Below are 15,075 nucleotides of genomic sequence, written 5' to 3' on the forward strand. Positions count from 1 at the left end.
TCCCCTATAACCAGAACCCCTTGGCATACTTTACTTTTTAAATATTATACTTTGAAATAGCCCCAAACTGGAAATCACCCAAATGGCCATCAGTAGGTGGGCAGATAAACAAATTGTAGTGTGTCTGTACCGTGGAACATACCTCGACAATATCGAAGCTTAAACTTCTGATACAGGAAACAACATGGATAAATCTCAAAGTAACTCTGAGGCGTAAAAGAAGCCAAACAAAAAAGAACACACACAACATGATTTCATGTATATCCAGTTCTAGAAAATGCAAACGTCTCTCATGACAGAAGGCCTGGGGAGCTAAGGTGAAGGTGGAATCCGGGAGGGAGGGGCCCTAAAGGACACCAGGGGTAGGCCTCTGTGAAACTTACCCAAGTGTACACTTTAAACACATGCAGTTTATTATATGTCAATTCTGTCACAATGAGCCTGTTAAGGGTAAAACACTTTGACCTAGCAGAAGAGATAGATTCGCTGTGATGGGGGCTGTGGGGGTTTTCTTCTGATGGCTTTAGCTCTGTCAGCGAAGTAGGAAGCGCTGTCATCATCTGGGAGAGAAGAGACGGAGTGAAGTGCAGTAAGTGGGACTGTCTGAGCGTGTCCCAGTGTGACACACGGGGCCAGCTGTGACTGGGTGGGGATGTGGGGATGATTCCCTCCGCCCCTTGTCCCAGTAGGAAGAGCCTCACCCAAACTCAGTTGCACAATGGACTAATTGCTTCCTCCTCCAAGAAGAGGAGCTTTAACATTCCATGGGCCTCAAACTCCACCGATAATTCTTATAAACACCTGGTACTGAATCCAGGTGTCATGGTGGCCACATAGACTGTGGGTTAGAAGGTGGTTTCATGCTGGCATAGGTATAAGGGAGTGATGAGTTCTCCACACACACACTGGTGTCCAGCAAAGCTCCCTGCCCATCCCCTCCCTGTCCCTTTCCAAAGAGATGAGACCCAGGTGAGGTGGCTCACGTCTATAATCCTAACATTCTGGGAGGCCGAGGCAGGTGGATTTCTTGAGCTCAGGAGTTCGAGACCAGTCTGAGCAACAGCAAGACCTCATCTTTACTAAAAATAAAAAAAAAACGAGTTGGGCGTTATGGCTGGCACCTATAGTCCTACCTACTCGGGAGGCTGACACAGAGGATCACTTGAGCCCAAGAGTTTGAGGCTGCTATGAGGTATGACCCCATGGCACTCTAGCCAGGGTGACAGAATGAGACACAGTCTCAGAAAACAAATTTAAAAATACAAAAGGATGATAGGAGGATCTTTGGGGACAGATGAGAAGATACAAAATGGGAGAGCAGGTAAGTGGATAGATTCCAACAGGGCCCACTGGAAGTTATGAATTTAACCTAGGCAAAGTCACGAATTTCAAGCAAGACCTTTCAGCAAGGTTATGTGGATTTTATCGAGCTTTGATCACTTACCTGGGTATAGACACTGAGTGGGTAAAAAGTTGGACGTGGATTGCTAGATCGCCTTGTGAATAAGACAAAATTGGGAAGTTGAGGGTGTGTGCAAAGACAGATTATGAGCATTAAGAGTGAAATTTAAAAATAGCCGGGCGTTGTGGCGGGCGCCTGTAGTCCCAGCTGCTCGGGAGGCTGAGGCAAGAGAATCGTGTAAGCCCAAGAGTTAGAGGTTGCTGTGAGCCGTGTGACGCCACGGCACTCTACCCGAGGGCGGTACAGTGAGACTCTGTCTCTACAAAAAAAAAAAAAAAGAAAGAAAAAGAGTGAAATTTAAGACTGACAAAGAGGAAAGTTAGGAACTGAGAGATATGACAGGCAGCGCCTTCATTCATTAATTTGCTCAACACATTTTTATTTAACATCTACTGTGGGACAAATATTATGCTGGGTGGTGGGCAGATGTGGCTATGAACAAGGAGTCATGGTTCTCCTCCTCCTGAAGAGGCAGAGGAGTGGAGTGGTTAAGAGCTTAGATTTTATAACCACACGGCCTGCACTGAAAGCTTAGTCCTGTCAGCTGCCATCAGGGTAACTTGAGCGAGTTTCAGTCTCTCTGTGCCTCACTTTTTTCATCTCTATTTTTTTTTTTTGCAACCCAGAGCCTGTGTCCTGAACGTGGTAATCGCACTAGGTAGTCAGTCAACCACCCCATCCAGACATCTTGACGTGGAGCCTGACAACCTTTCCTATGCACTAAATTTCATATGGTCAGATGGGCTCTCTTAGCTTAATTTCTGAAGGCATTTTTAATACTCCAAAAATGTTTAGAGAAAATCCTAAAGAACACTTTAAAAAGTCAAGCACGGGGCAGTGCCTGTGGCTCAGTGAGTAGGGCGCCGGCCCCATATGCTGAGGGTGGCGGGTTCAAACCCAGCGGCGGGTTCAAACCCAGCCCCGGCCAAACTGCAACAAAAAAATAGCCGGGCGTTGTGGCGGGCGCCTGTAGTCCCAGCTGCTCGGGAGGCTGAGGCAGGAGAATCACGTAAGCCCAAGAGTTAGAGGTTGCTGTGAGCCGTGTGATGCCACGGCACTCTACCCGAGGGCGGTACAGTGAGACTCTGTCTCTACAAAAAAAAAAAAAAAAAAGTCAAGCACGATGTACAACTGATGTTTCAAAATTAGGTAAATGTTTCTGGATACTTCATTATTCATCTCATAATATTATTTGATAAAACTTTGTCTTCACATCTCCTTAATAACTTGGTTGTTTTTGGAGGGGGGGGTTGTTTTAGGCAGACTAAACATTCTAATTTATTCCTAGTGAGAACTCTAAAAGATAAAATCTATGTTTATCGTAATATAATAATTGAATTTGAATGAGATTTGGATTCACATTTCTTTCCAAAAATATTTAGCAAAAATTTCTTGTTAACCTTTAGTACATTTAAAATATGATTGCATCTATCCCATTTCTTTCTTAGAAGTACCATCTGTATTTGAATTGTGTTTCAATTCAATGAGTCTGCTATTTCATTATAGTACACAAATTATCAAATAAATGACTCAGACTTCTATACTAAACTTTTGGCTAGTGTGCTGTTTTTTACAAATTTTTACACGAGTACCATTGTAAGCAAAGGACAGGATACTGGCTTTTAAGTAGAACTTTCCTTCGGCATACTACCTACTGTATTCCTTGTGGTCAAGCATTATGTTGTGGTCTCCATTAACACCAAAAGCTACCCAACAACAGAATGAAGCTACTTCCCATAGTGAGTGTGAACCGACTTCTCTCTCTCCAACGTAGAATTAAAAAAAAAAAACTTTGCCTCTGTCCCTTCCTTTTGGAGATTGCTAGTAATAGAGTATGTCTCATCCTCTAGGCACAAAAATAGGGATGATAAGACAGGTAATCTAGTCAGGAAAATGGGGGGCCTTTTTCTTTTTTTTTTGGGGGGGGTGCACCGTTCCCGGAAGTACTGCAATACCAGGTCGATGCGTGGAGTGGACGGAGCAAGCTCCTATTCCAACTCCCTGCTCCAAAAATCCATTTAATATATTGTCCTCAGATAGAGGACGTATCAGATATTAAACTGATAAGAACAGATACTACACTTGATCTTAGCCAAAAGGCTGAGAAGCGATGGGGGGCCTTTTTCTGAACTCAGCTCCAGGGACGACACCACATAAGCCTGCTGCAGCTGGCGTTCATCTGCCACTTTTTTCATCTCTAAAACATAGGTGATCAAAAAAAAAAATTGTGTTTTTAATCTAATTGTTTGTACCCTCATATTCTGAAACTTAAAAAAAAATAGGTGATCTAGTAAGTAAGAAAATAGTCAAAGAATGATGAGGTGTGTCAAAGAACATGGAAAGACATCTAGAAGAGGTTCCCTATGACCAAATCTGCAACAATCTGAGGATCAAATTAAATAATAACGGTGAAGTATTATAACCTATGGAATAAATAAGAACCCATATTGACGAATCTGAGTCCATACTGATATAAATAAAAAAGAAAGAAGGGAAAGCTCTTCCTTCTAGTCAAAAGTCAACGAATTTCAAGACCAACCTGAGCAAGAGTAAGACCCCATCTCTACCAAAAATAGAAAAAATAAGCCGGGCGTTGTGGCGGGCACCTGCATTCCTGCTTCCGGGAGGCTGAGGCAGGAGGATCCTTTGAGCCCAGGAGTTTGAGGTTGCTGTGAGCTAGGCGGATGCCACTGGATACCAGAGTGAGATTCTGTCTCAAAAAAGAAAGAAAAAGTCAACTAATGAATGTGTTAGGAATGAAAGATTCTGAACATCTGCCGACCATCATACTAGTAATTGATTCAGGCAAGCATCACTAATGGGTGATAAAGCTACTGGGTGAAAATTTGAGGATATATAGAGGATATATTTCTCATCTCAAATTATCTCCCCACAAGATACTCATTAATTACACAGAGGGGAATAAAATAGGAAAAACCTGGCATTTTGACCAAGTGATCAAAGTTAACATCACTAGTCACGGGACAAAGAAACATTGTGTTCCTAGCAACACCTGTATAAACTGAATCTAATCATGGGGAAACATCAGACAAGCCCCCACTGAGTGACATTGTACAAAATAACTGATGTCTACTGTTCAAAAATGTCAATGCCATGAAACACAAAGTAAAACAGAGCTTCTGTTCCAGACGAAAGGGGACAGGCAGTGCACAATCCAGGATTTTTTTCTGCAGCAAGAGACATTTCTGCAGCAGTTGACAAAGTCTAAATAAAGCCTACAAATGAGATCATTTATGTTCGATGTTAATTTCCAGAGGTTCACGAATGTACTATGATCACGGAGAAAAGGTCCTTGGTTTGAGGAAATACATATCGGCTTCTCTTTAGGGGTAAAGGGACATGTCTGCCAATGACTTCCAAACAGTTCAGAAAAGATACTATTTACACATAGAGAATAACAAAATAAGTGTGGTAAAATGGTAACTTTGGGAAATCATATATATGTACTTTTATGTATACATATTTATATTTTGTCTTTATCTATAAATACTTATGATATAAATATGCTTATTTATATCTCATTATAAAAAACAGGATAGTACCTGGTGTCTAGAAAGTACTCAATAAGATGTATTATTTATTTTTTCAACTTCATTAAGGTATGATTGGCAAGTTGTTTTTTTGTTTGTTTATTTGTTTTCTTTTGTTTTGTTTTTTTGAGATGAAGTATTACTCTGTTGCCCTGGGTAGAGTGCTGTGAACTCACAGCTCCCAGCAACCTCAAACTCTTGGGCTCAGGAGATCCTCTTGCCTCAGCCTCCTGAGTAGCTGGGACTACAGGCCTAGGCCAGCACACCAAGCTAGTTTTTCTATATTTTTTTTTTTCTTTTTTGGACAAAGTCTCTAGCTGTTGTCCTGGGTAGAGTGCCATAGTGTTGTAGCTCACAGCGACCTCTAACTCTTGGGCTCGAGGGATCCTCTTGCCTTAGTTTTTCTATTTTTGGTAGAGACGAGGTCTCAGTTTGGCTCAGGCTGGTCTCAAATTCGTGAGCTCAAGCAATCCACCCGCCTCGGCCTCCTAGAGTGCCGGGATTACAGGTATAAACCACACTCCTGGCCTTTGTTTTGTTTTGTTTTTTAAACATTTCCTCTGCCCTCCTATGCTTTCCTAGTCTCCACCCCACCTCTGATATGCTGATCATTAGCATAAAGTCGATTGCTAGCCTACTGTAATCCTAATCCCCTTGATGAACAGCATGATAAACTTTCCACTGGGCTGAGTCAGAAGTGTTTTCACTCTGGAATCAAAGTCTCTCCACCACTAGTGTTCACAGAGGTAAAGAAGCCAGATGTGGGCTGGGCAGGATGGCTCACTCCTGGGCTCAGGAGTTTGAGACCAGCCTGAGCAAGAGCGAGACCCCTTCTCTAAAAAATAGCCAGGCATTGTGGCGGGCGCCTGTAGTCCCAGCTACTCGGGAGGCTGAGGCAAGAGGATCACTTGAACCCCAGAGTTTGAGGTTGCTGTGAACTATGATGCCAAGGCACTTTACCCAGGGCAACAGAGGAAGATGAAGAGGAAGAGGAAGAAGGAAGAAGAAGAAGCAGCATCTAGATTTAGATTTGGGGATGGGAGGGGTCCAAATTCATGTTCTGTATTTACCACCTGTGTGGATTTGGGTTGGTGGCTTCACTTCTGTGAGCCACAGGTATCACTGGTGCCGTGGGAATGATCCCACAGGCTTTCTAGGGCTAACAAGAGAATGACAGAGATTAGGTCTGTAACAGTCGGAGCTGGGAAGAGGATTCAGTAATTGGCAGCTGCTGTTACGTCCAGATACTTTGTTTCCTATTTTCCCCATCTGTAGTGCCCCAGGCAATACACGCTTTGGGTGACATAGAGACACAAAGAAGCAGAAACCAGGGTTTCAAACTCATGGGTTAGAAATCTACAGGGTCAGAGTTTACTGGCACGATCAGGTGTCACAGACTGAAACCCAAGTTGGGATCTGTGGGCTAACAGAACCTTTCTGACTGGTGAGTTTCATGAAAAATCTGACAAAACTTGCTTCCATTTCTGTAGAATGAAACGCGGTCAAATGTAGTTGCTAACATCAAGTCAGATACAGACTGCTCTTAACTCTTTGTTTAATTAAAAGAATATCCAGAATATTCCAGCCCTTCCTTTAGAAAGAATAATTGGCGGGTCTTTCAAAGCAATCTCGATTTGATGCTGTCCAGTAGAATCTCTGGGAGGATGCAAATGGCCTATAGTGTATGCTGTCCCTTAGAGGATTCAGGAGCACATGCATCTGCTTGAAAAGTGGCAATATGAGACACTGGAGTTGTAATTTTATTTAATCTGAGTTAATTTTAACAGCCACACATAGTTTGTGGCTACCTTAATGAACAGTGCAGCTCTAGAGCGACAGCTGAAGTGTTGGGGACAATGGAATCGTGTCCTCTCATAAATGTGTTTCACAAACAAGCAGAGGCTCCTGATTTGGGGTCTGATCATTGGCATCATTTCTCCATGACAGCTGGGGACTGGACTAGTTCATGGTTTTCAATGTCAGCATGACCATGATCTGGACATTTTTTTTCCCTTGAGCCTCAATTTCCCAATCTGTCATATGAGAAATAATGATATCCTTCTTGAGGGAGGCCATAAGATCAGGCTAAAAGCCCAAGCCAGTCCACCTTTTCCTGGCTGTTTGGCAAGTTACTTAACCTTCTAGGCCTCAGCTTCATTCACTTTAAGATGGAATTAGCATGACCTGCCTCATAAGAGTGTTGTGGAAGGTCAGGTGGAGTGGCTCACACCGTTAATCCTGGCATTCTGGGAGGCTGAGGCTGGTGGGTTGCTTGAGCTTAGAGGTTCGAGACCAGCCTGAGCAAGAGTGAGACCTTATCTCTACTAAAAATAGAAAAAAGTAGCCAGGTGTTGAGGCGGGTACCGGTAGTCTCAGCTGCTGGGAAAGCTGAGGCAAGAGGATCACTTGAGTCCAAGAGCTTGAGGACAAATAACTGTACTGGAACACCCTCCCTAGTCACCTGAGATGGCACCCAGTGACTTTTTCCTTTACCCAGTAAGAGTGGAAATATTGAAAGGAAGACATTGTGGTGACATTCAGGACATCAAGGGTAATAACGACAACAGCTCTGATGACATTCCAGAAAGAATTACAAAATTGCTTTGAAGGGTAGACTAGGCGCTGGCATTGGTGCTTTGCTTCCCAAGGGTAGTACTTCCAAGATGACCATAATGATATTCAGCAATGAGCGGAAGTTTATCCATGAGCTCGGATTTCCCACATTACAACTTCAGGATACCTAATATTGGATTCCAGAATCTGCCTCTCAACATATATAGTGTGGTTTTTGGCACTGCTATATTTGTCTTCATCTTTAGTTTACTCTTCTGTTGCAACTTGATTAGGTAACCAGTTTTCATTCTATGTTACTTCAGAATATGTTAAAAAATAACAAATCATGTTTCTCTCCTCAGATTTTTTTCAAGTGTTGTGATTGGCAAATTATTTAAAAATTAAGGCGATTTAACATTTTAATCTTCTGTGAGTTAATCAGTAAAATACCTTATATAGTCAAAAAAAATGCCAGATTCTGTATAACTTAAATGTTCTCTTATTCGACTGATACAGTTTTTTTTTAATTATTTTTTTTTATTATTTATTATTTATTTAGTGTGTGTGATTTTTGGCCAGGGCTGGGTTTGAACCCACCACCTCCAGCATATGGGATTGGCACCCTACCACTTTGAGCCACAGGCGCCACCCTTGACTGATATAGTTTTAAGATGTTTCTATGATAGAGCTCACCAAAACAGAAATTAGAGAAAGGGAAAAAAGGAGGAGAAGAAGGAAGAAAATGAAGAATCTAGCTGTATGAAGAGCCACAGACAGGAGAAATTATAAAACCTCTTCCCTGTCTTTTTCGCAAAGTTTGATCTCTGAGATGCATGAGAAATAGCTCTCAACCTCAGACAGGGCTTGTCTGGGACAAGGCAGGTGTGACAATGGACAGGGTGGGTGTGCCTGAACTGGCTTTGCTGGTTTCTCTTCCTCTCAGGTTTGTGTTTTTAATTAAGGTCTTATTTAATTTTAATTACATAAGTAAGACATGAATATCTTCTCACTGTAAAACATTTTTTAAAAAATGCAGAGAAAGAGAGAGAAAGAGAGAGCGCAAAAACCCTTTCAACAAAAGGAGGGGCCGGCCAGTTGCAAAGGAAGGAATTTGAAGTGCAATTTGGAACTGTCTTTCTGAATGATAAATGCAGATCACACTTTTTTTTTTTTTTTTGAGACAGAGTCTCACTCTGTCACCCTGGATTGAATACTGTGGTATCACAGCTCACAGCAACCTCAAACTTTTGGGCTTAAGAGATCCTCTTGCCTCAGCCTCCCCAGTAGTTGGGAATACGGGCGCCCGCCACAACGCCTGGCTAATTTTTCTATTTTAGTAGAGACGGTGTCTCACTCCTGCTCAGACTTGTCTCAAACTCTTGAGCTCAAACAATCTCCCCACCTAAGCCTCTCAGAGTGCTGAGATTACAGGTGTGAGCCCCTGTGCCCGGGCAAATGCAGATCACTTTGACTTGGCTGTTTTCCTCCCAGGAATTTGTCTTAAGAGGCATGAACTCGTATGTCCAACATGAAGTCTGCCCAAGGACACTGATTGCAGGAATATTTGTCAGGAGAAACCCTAGGGATAACTTAAATGTTTGTCAGGAGAGGACTGGGTGAGCTTATGAGAGATGGCACATTCAGACAGTTGGGTGCTTTACAGGCCTAAAATAAACATGAGGCACATCCTTGTGTTTTAATCTGGAATAATCTTGAAGATATAAGGGGAAAAGGTAAGATGCAGAACAGCTGCTACCGTGTGATGAAAATGATATATGTGTGGATGCTGAAATATGACTAGAATATGTCAAGAAATACCCACAAGGCAATAGATATCTCTGGAAAGGGAATTGGGTGGCCATGGGATAGGGTGGGAGGAGGCATTCCTGTTCTTTCCCTCTGTGTGATCTTGGATAGGTCACCTGCCTTCTCTGAGTCTCAATTTCCACATTTGGAAAGAGAAGGTCACCACATGAGAAGCTGGAGCTCTCCTACTATTTTTTTTTGAGACAGAGTTTCACTATGTCACCCTTGGTAGAGTGCTGTGCTGTCACAGCTCACAGCAACCTCAAACTCTTGGGCTTAAGCAATTCTCTTATCTCAGCCTCCCAAGTAGCTAGGACTACAGGTGCCTGCTACAACGCCCAGGTATTTTTTGGTTGCAGTTGTCATTGTTGTTTAGCCCAGGCTGGATTCGAACCCACCAGCCAGGGTGTATGGCTGGCACCCTACTCACTGAGCTATGGGTGCTGCTGAGTTCTTCTAGAAACTGGCTCACTGGAGATACTCATAAAAGAGAGGCCCCTCCACTCACCCCTTCTGGTCTGGAACTTCTCAGGGAGCTCACTCCCACTTTCTGCTTTACTGGATGAAGACGTGTCCATAGCACTGACAGCCGCTAGTCTGCAGGCCTCAGCACAAGGAGGTTAAGGAGGTTTTTTTGGGCCTTGGAAATCTTCAATTCCCATGCACACCCTCTTGTGGGGGACTAGCTGCGGATTTCCCCTTGAGTATTTTCAAGAACCACTAGCATTCTCTCTCCACTGAGACCTCCAAGGGCTTCCACTTACCCAGCCTAATACATGGACCGCATAAGAGCCTTCTCTGAGACTCTGTCTGGGCCTGTGGCTGTGGGGCACCGGCCCCATATACCAAGGGTGGTGGGTTCAAACCTGGCCCCGGCCAAACTGCAACAAAAAAATAGCCGGGCATTGTGGCAGGTGCCTGTAGTCCCAGCTACTTGTGGGAGGCTGAGGCAAGAGAATCACCTAAGTCCAGGAGTTGGAGGTTGCTGTGAGCTGTGTGACACCACGGCGCTCTACCGAGGGCGATAAAGTGAGACTCTGTCGCTACCAAAAAAAAAAAAAGAGCCTGTCTCTGCTCTACGTGTAAGGAACCCAACTCCTCCGCCCTCCCACTGGCTGTGACTTTGGCCCAGCCCCACAATCTTTCTGTGCCTCAGTTTCCTCATCTATAAAATGGAAAGAATACCAGTCCCTACATCATAAGGGTCATTGTGAGGACATTTTAAGTAGTTGATATGTCTGTACACTGTCCAATGTAGTATCACTAGCTGGCTGCACGTGGCTTTTGAAATGCAGGTGGTCCAAATTGAGATGCACTGGGAATGTAAAATACATATTGCATTTATACATTCTTTCACATTTTTATTATATTTTTTAGAGATGAGGTCTAGCTCTGTCATCCAAGATGGAGTAGACAAGCATCATCATACCTCACAGCAACTTCAAACTCTTGGACTGGAGGGATCCTCCTGCCTCAGTCTCCCAAGTAGCTGGGACTGCACTGCACACCACCATTCTCATTCTGCATTTTGAATATTTGGTATGACAAATAAAAGGATATAAAATATTTCATAATAATTTTCATATTGATCACCTACTGAAATGAAAACTTTTTTTTTTTTGAGAGAGAGTCTCACTTTGTTGCCCTCAGTAGAGTTCCATGGAGTCATAGCTCACAGCAACTACAAACTCTTAGGCACAAGAGATCCTCTTGCCTCAGCCTCCCAAGTAGCTGGGATTACAGGTACCCATCACAACACCTGGCTAATTTTAGAGACAGGGGTCCTACTCTTCCTCAGGCTGGTCTTGAACTCCTGAGCTCAGGCAATTTACCCACCTCAGCCTCCCAGAGTGCTAGGATTATAGGCGTGAGCCACTGCCTGAAATGAAAACATTTTGGAAACAAAAAGAAAGCCTTTTGGACATATTGGGTTAAAATGATTAAATTAATCTGACCTGTTTCTTTTCTCGCTCTCTCTTTTTTTTGGAGACACAGTCTCACTTTGCCACCCTCAGTAGAGTGCTGTGGCATCACAGCAATCTCAAACTCTTGGGCCCAAGCAATACTCTTGCCTCAGTCTCCCAAGTAGCTGGGATTACAGGTGCCTGCTACAATGCCCAGCTGTTTTTAGAGACCCAGTCTCTTGCTCAGACTGGTCTCAAATTTCTGAGCTCAAGCAATCCACCACCAGCCTCCCAGAGGGCTGGGATTACCGGTGTGAGTCACATGCCCCGGCCTTTACTTGTTTGTTTCCTTTTTAAAATGTGGTTGCTAGAAATTTTAAGTTCACATTATAATATAAGTTCACATTATAATTCCTTTGGGTGGTGCTGGTGTAAAGGGCTTAGAATAATCAGGCTAAACTAGTCAGTCTGACCTAATCAAACAAAACTCATCAGACCATGCTGTACTAAATAGGCTAAACTAATCAGACTAAACTGATCAGGTTGAACTAATCAGATCAGGAACTAACCAGGCTATATCAGACCAAACTAATCAGACCAGGCCAAACCAATCAGACTAAGTCGAGCAGACTAAACTGATCAGGCCAGGCTGCGCTAATCAGGTGAAACCAATTAGACCAAACTGATCATCAGAACAAGCTAATAAGACCTACTGATCAGGCTAAACTAATCAGATGATGGGCATATGACTTTTAGCTGTCACTATGTGCAGCCCCAAGGATCCATTTCTGTTCCATCAACCACCTGATTATTATCTGGCCGCTAAACAGAAAGAAAGCATTTTCACTAATTTTTTGTTTGTTCTTAGAGTAAGAAATGCGGACAAATCAACAACAGATACATATTTCTGTGTGATTCTTAAATGGTTCTCATTATTCATGTCTTTCTACCATTCGAGTCCAGGTTGCTTATCTCTTGCTTTCTCCCTGTTGTTCTTGCCGGGTCCACATTCTCATCCTATGGTTGACATTGCTCCTGCTCACCAATAGTCAGTCCTCTGTGCTCTGGACACAAGGAAGGATCATCCTTTCCTCATGCCATAAGGAAACTCATGTGAGTTGCTGTGGCCAATGAAATAAGGGCAGCAGTGACAAGTATGGCTTCCAGGTGGAAGCATTTAAGAGCTGATGAATGTGATTCTTCATGTTTTCTGCCTTTGTTGACATAACCATAAACCTTGCCAATGGTGGCACTTTTGTCAGCCAGGGACCTAGAGCGAGGACAATATGCAGTTCTTACAGATCTCTGGGTGGCAAATGGCACACAATCAAGAAAAACCTAATCCATTTTTTTCCTGACACGGTACCCTCCTCAATTTTTATTTTTACATTTTTTTTTTTTTTTTTGTGGTTTTTGGCCGGGGCTGGGTTTGAACCTGCCACCTCCGGCATATGGGACCAGCGCCCTACTCACTGAGCCACAAGCGCCACCCTATTTTTACATTTTTAATAAAAATTTCAATATAGATCTGAATTGGCAAAAAAAAAGGAAAAAAATTTCAACATAGAGAAAAGTTGAAACAATTTTACAGTGAACACCATGTACCCATCACCTAGATTCTACTATCAGCATTTTTCTCTACCTGCTTTATTACATACCAAGCCATCTGCCTGCCCCTCTCCATCCTCCTGACCCCCTCCGGCCATCACGCCCTCCTACCTTTTTTATGCATTTCAAAGCAAATTGTCATCAGTAAATGTACATACAATTAACAAACGTTCAATATTTGCTTACAGTTCATTCTTACTTAGTTTCTATTTTTCCAGAAGTCTCTGTTGCAATTCAGCCTACTGCCATCACATCAGTCAATCCCTGAGTTTCAGGGAGGAGTTGGGGGCTGGGGGAGCATGGGGGAAGAGAGAGCAGAGGATGGGACCAGACCTTGAAGATCCTCAAAGGCCGTCATGAGAATTAAACAATAGCAATAATTCTAGTACTAATACTAATACCATGCTGGATATTTTTTGTTTGCCTCTTTAGGTCCACTCTCCACCTCTCCCTACCATACTCTTGGGAGTAGGATCATTTCTTGGAAGGCTAATCAATATGGACCATGACACATTTTCTTGATTATTCTTCCTGTTTAACTGATGCGGGACACTAACAAGAGATTGGAGGGTGGGTATTTATTTCCCTGGCACCCGCCCTGATGTGGGATTGCCTTGGACTTGGTGTGTCTTTCCATCCAAGGCCTCAGCCCTTGAGGAGGTCCTCACCCCATGCCCAGTTCTGGTAATGACTATCCTTCAGGCCCTGAGATGGTAAAAGTTCCCTCTTTTCAGCCCTGGGGTACTGCACCACCTTGTGTGGTTTCCCCACCCACTGCCTCTACCCTTGTAAATAGTCTCTTTACTAATTAAGCTCTTTCCAACTCCTCTGAACTTGCAGTTTGCTTCTTGCTGAAACCCTGAGTTTCCCAGCTGCTAATGCCGCTTTGAGAACTTCCTAAGCGTCTGACAGCTGTTCCAAGTATTTTATAGGGACAATCTGTTAAATCTACCCTACAACCCCACATAGAAACAGAGCCTTGGAGAGGTTATGGCACTAGCTCAGTTTCAGAATGAACCAGCAATGCAGCCAAGGTTTGAAAGCAATAGCCATTGTACTCTTAAACTGCGGGAGTTTAATATTGAAAGTCAGGTTGGTGTTTTGCAAGCGCCCTCTGGCGGCGCGGAGGCGCACTGCCAGCTAAGAGTCCGCATCTGGCTCTGTCCGCGTTCTGGGAGGGGATGGCGTTGTCTTGATAATGCGCATGCCCCGACTTCCAACCAAATCTGCGGCAGTCCCTGACAGACGGAGCCTACCTGGGTTTCCAGAAAGTCTCCTCCGAAGTGGCCACGTTAGGGGAGGGCCTTAAAGAGCAGAGAGTGCTTTGTTCAGGGAAGGGGGTGAAGCTTCTTGTGGGAGGGAGACAGGAGATGGGGAGCCATTTGGGTTAAGAAGCATGGGTTTGGGCCTTTGTCCTATTAAACCAGTTTGGCGCTTGTGAACCAGCAAGTTACAAAGACAAAATTGGAGGGTCAGACATTAGGACTGACACTGCTTTCTTTTGTCAGTAAGGACTTAAAAAGAACAATCATTCATTCTAAAAGCTTTTAATGAACATTTATTTTGCATTAGGGAATGTTCAAGTAATACCCTTAGAATCCAGAATTTCGGAAAGCCCCTACAGGAAGGAAGGAATAAAATTAAAGCTAACTGCTACAGTGCAAGTCAGCCCAGGAATGTGCTGCTGGGAATAAAGTTGAAAGTCTTCAGTTTGAACTGTCAGGAGACAAAATTACAACAAATTTAATTTAAAGATTTCAATTGGCTTTTATGTGCAATTCTAGAATCAGGCAACACTTTATTATATAAAATAGATGAGTGTTCTGATTAGCTGTACAAGGAGTCAGGCTTTCCAGGTAGAAAAGGGCTGTGAAAAGCAGACACAGAACTACAAGCAGATGGGTCTTTTCAAAGTTACTTTTCTCTTGAAGGTTAAAGCAGAAAGGATTTCTTTATCATGACAACTAAAACTGTTCTGAGGGGTTGGCTATTATCTTTCTCTCTCTGTCCTGATTTCTTGAAAGGTCAGATAAACAACTTAGTTTAGGCTTGACGAGGTGGAACTTTAGCAAGAGTGATTCCATTTTGTTTTGGTCTGTTGGGCCTCATGCTGGAGTTCATTTCGAACCAATGGACTCTTATACATTTTATTTAACAATATTATTATTAGTTTTTGGAAAGTCTTCCTTTT

General features: G+C 43.2%; 1 non-coding gene across 1 annotated transcript; it reads right to left on the reverse strand.

The window, feature by feature from the left end:
- Positions 1-3,383: 3,383 nt before the first annotated feature.
- LOC128598067 (U2 spliceosomal RNA) lies at positions 3,384-3,574 on the reverse strand. The gene has a single exon (XR_008383571.1). It is a non-coding gene; the product is annotated as a U2 spliceosomal RNA (small nuclear RNA).
- Positions 3,575-15,075: the final 11,501 nt, after the last annotated feature.

This window comes from Nycticebus coucang, chromosome 10, assembly GCF_027406575.1.
Source record: "Nycticebus coucang isolate mNycCou1 chromosome 10, mNycCou1.pri, whole genome shotgun sequence".
Taxonomy (NCBI): Eukaryota; Metazoa; Chordata; class Mammalia; order Primates; family Lorisidae; genus Nycticebus; species Nycticebus coucang.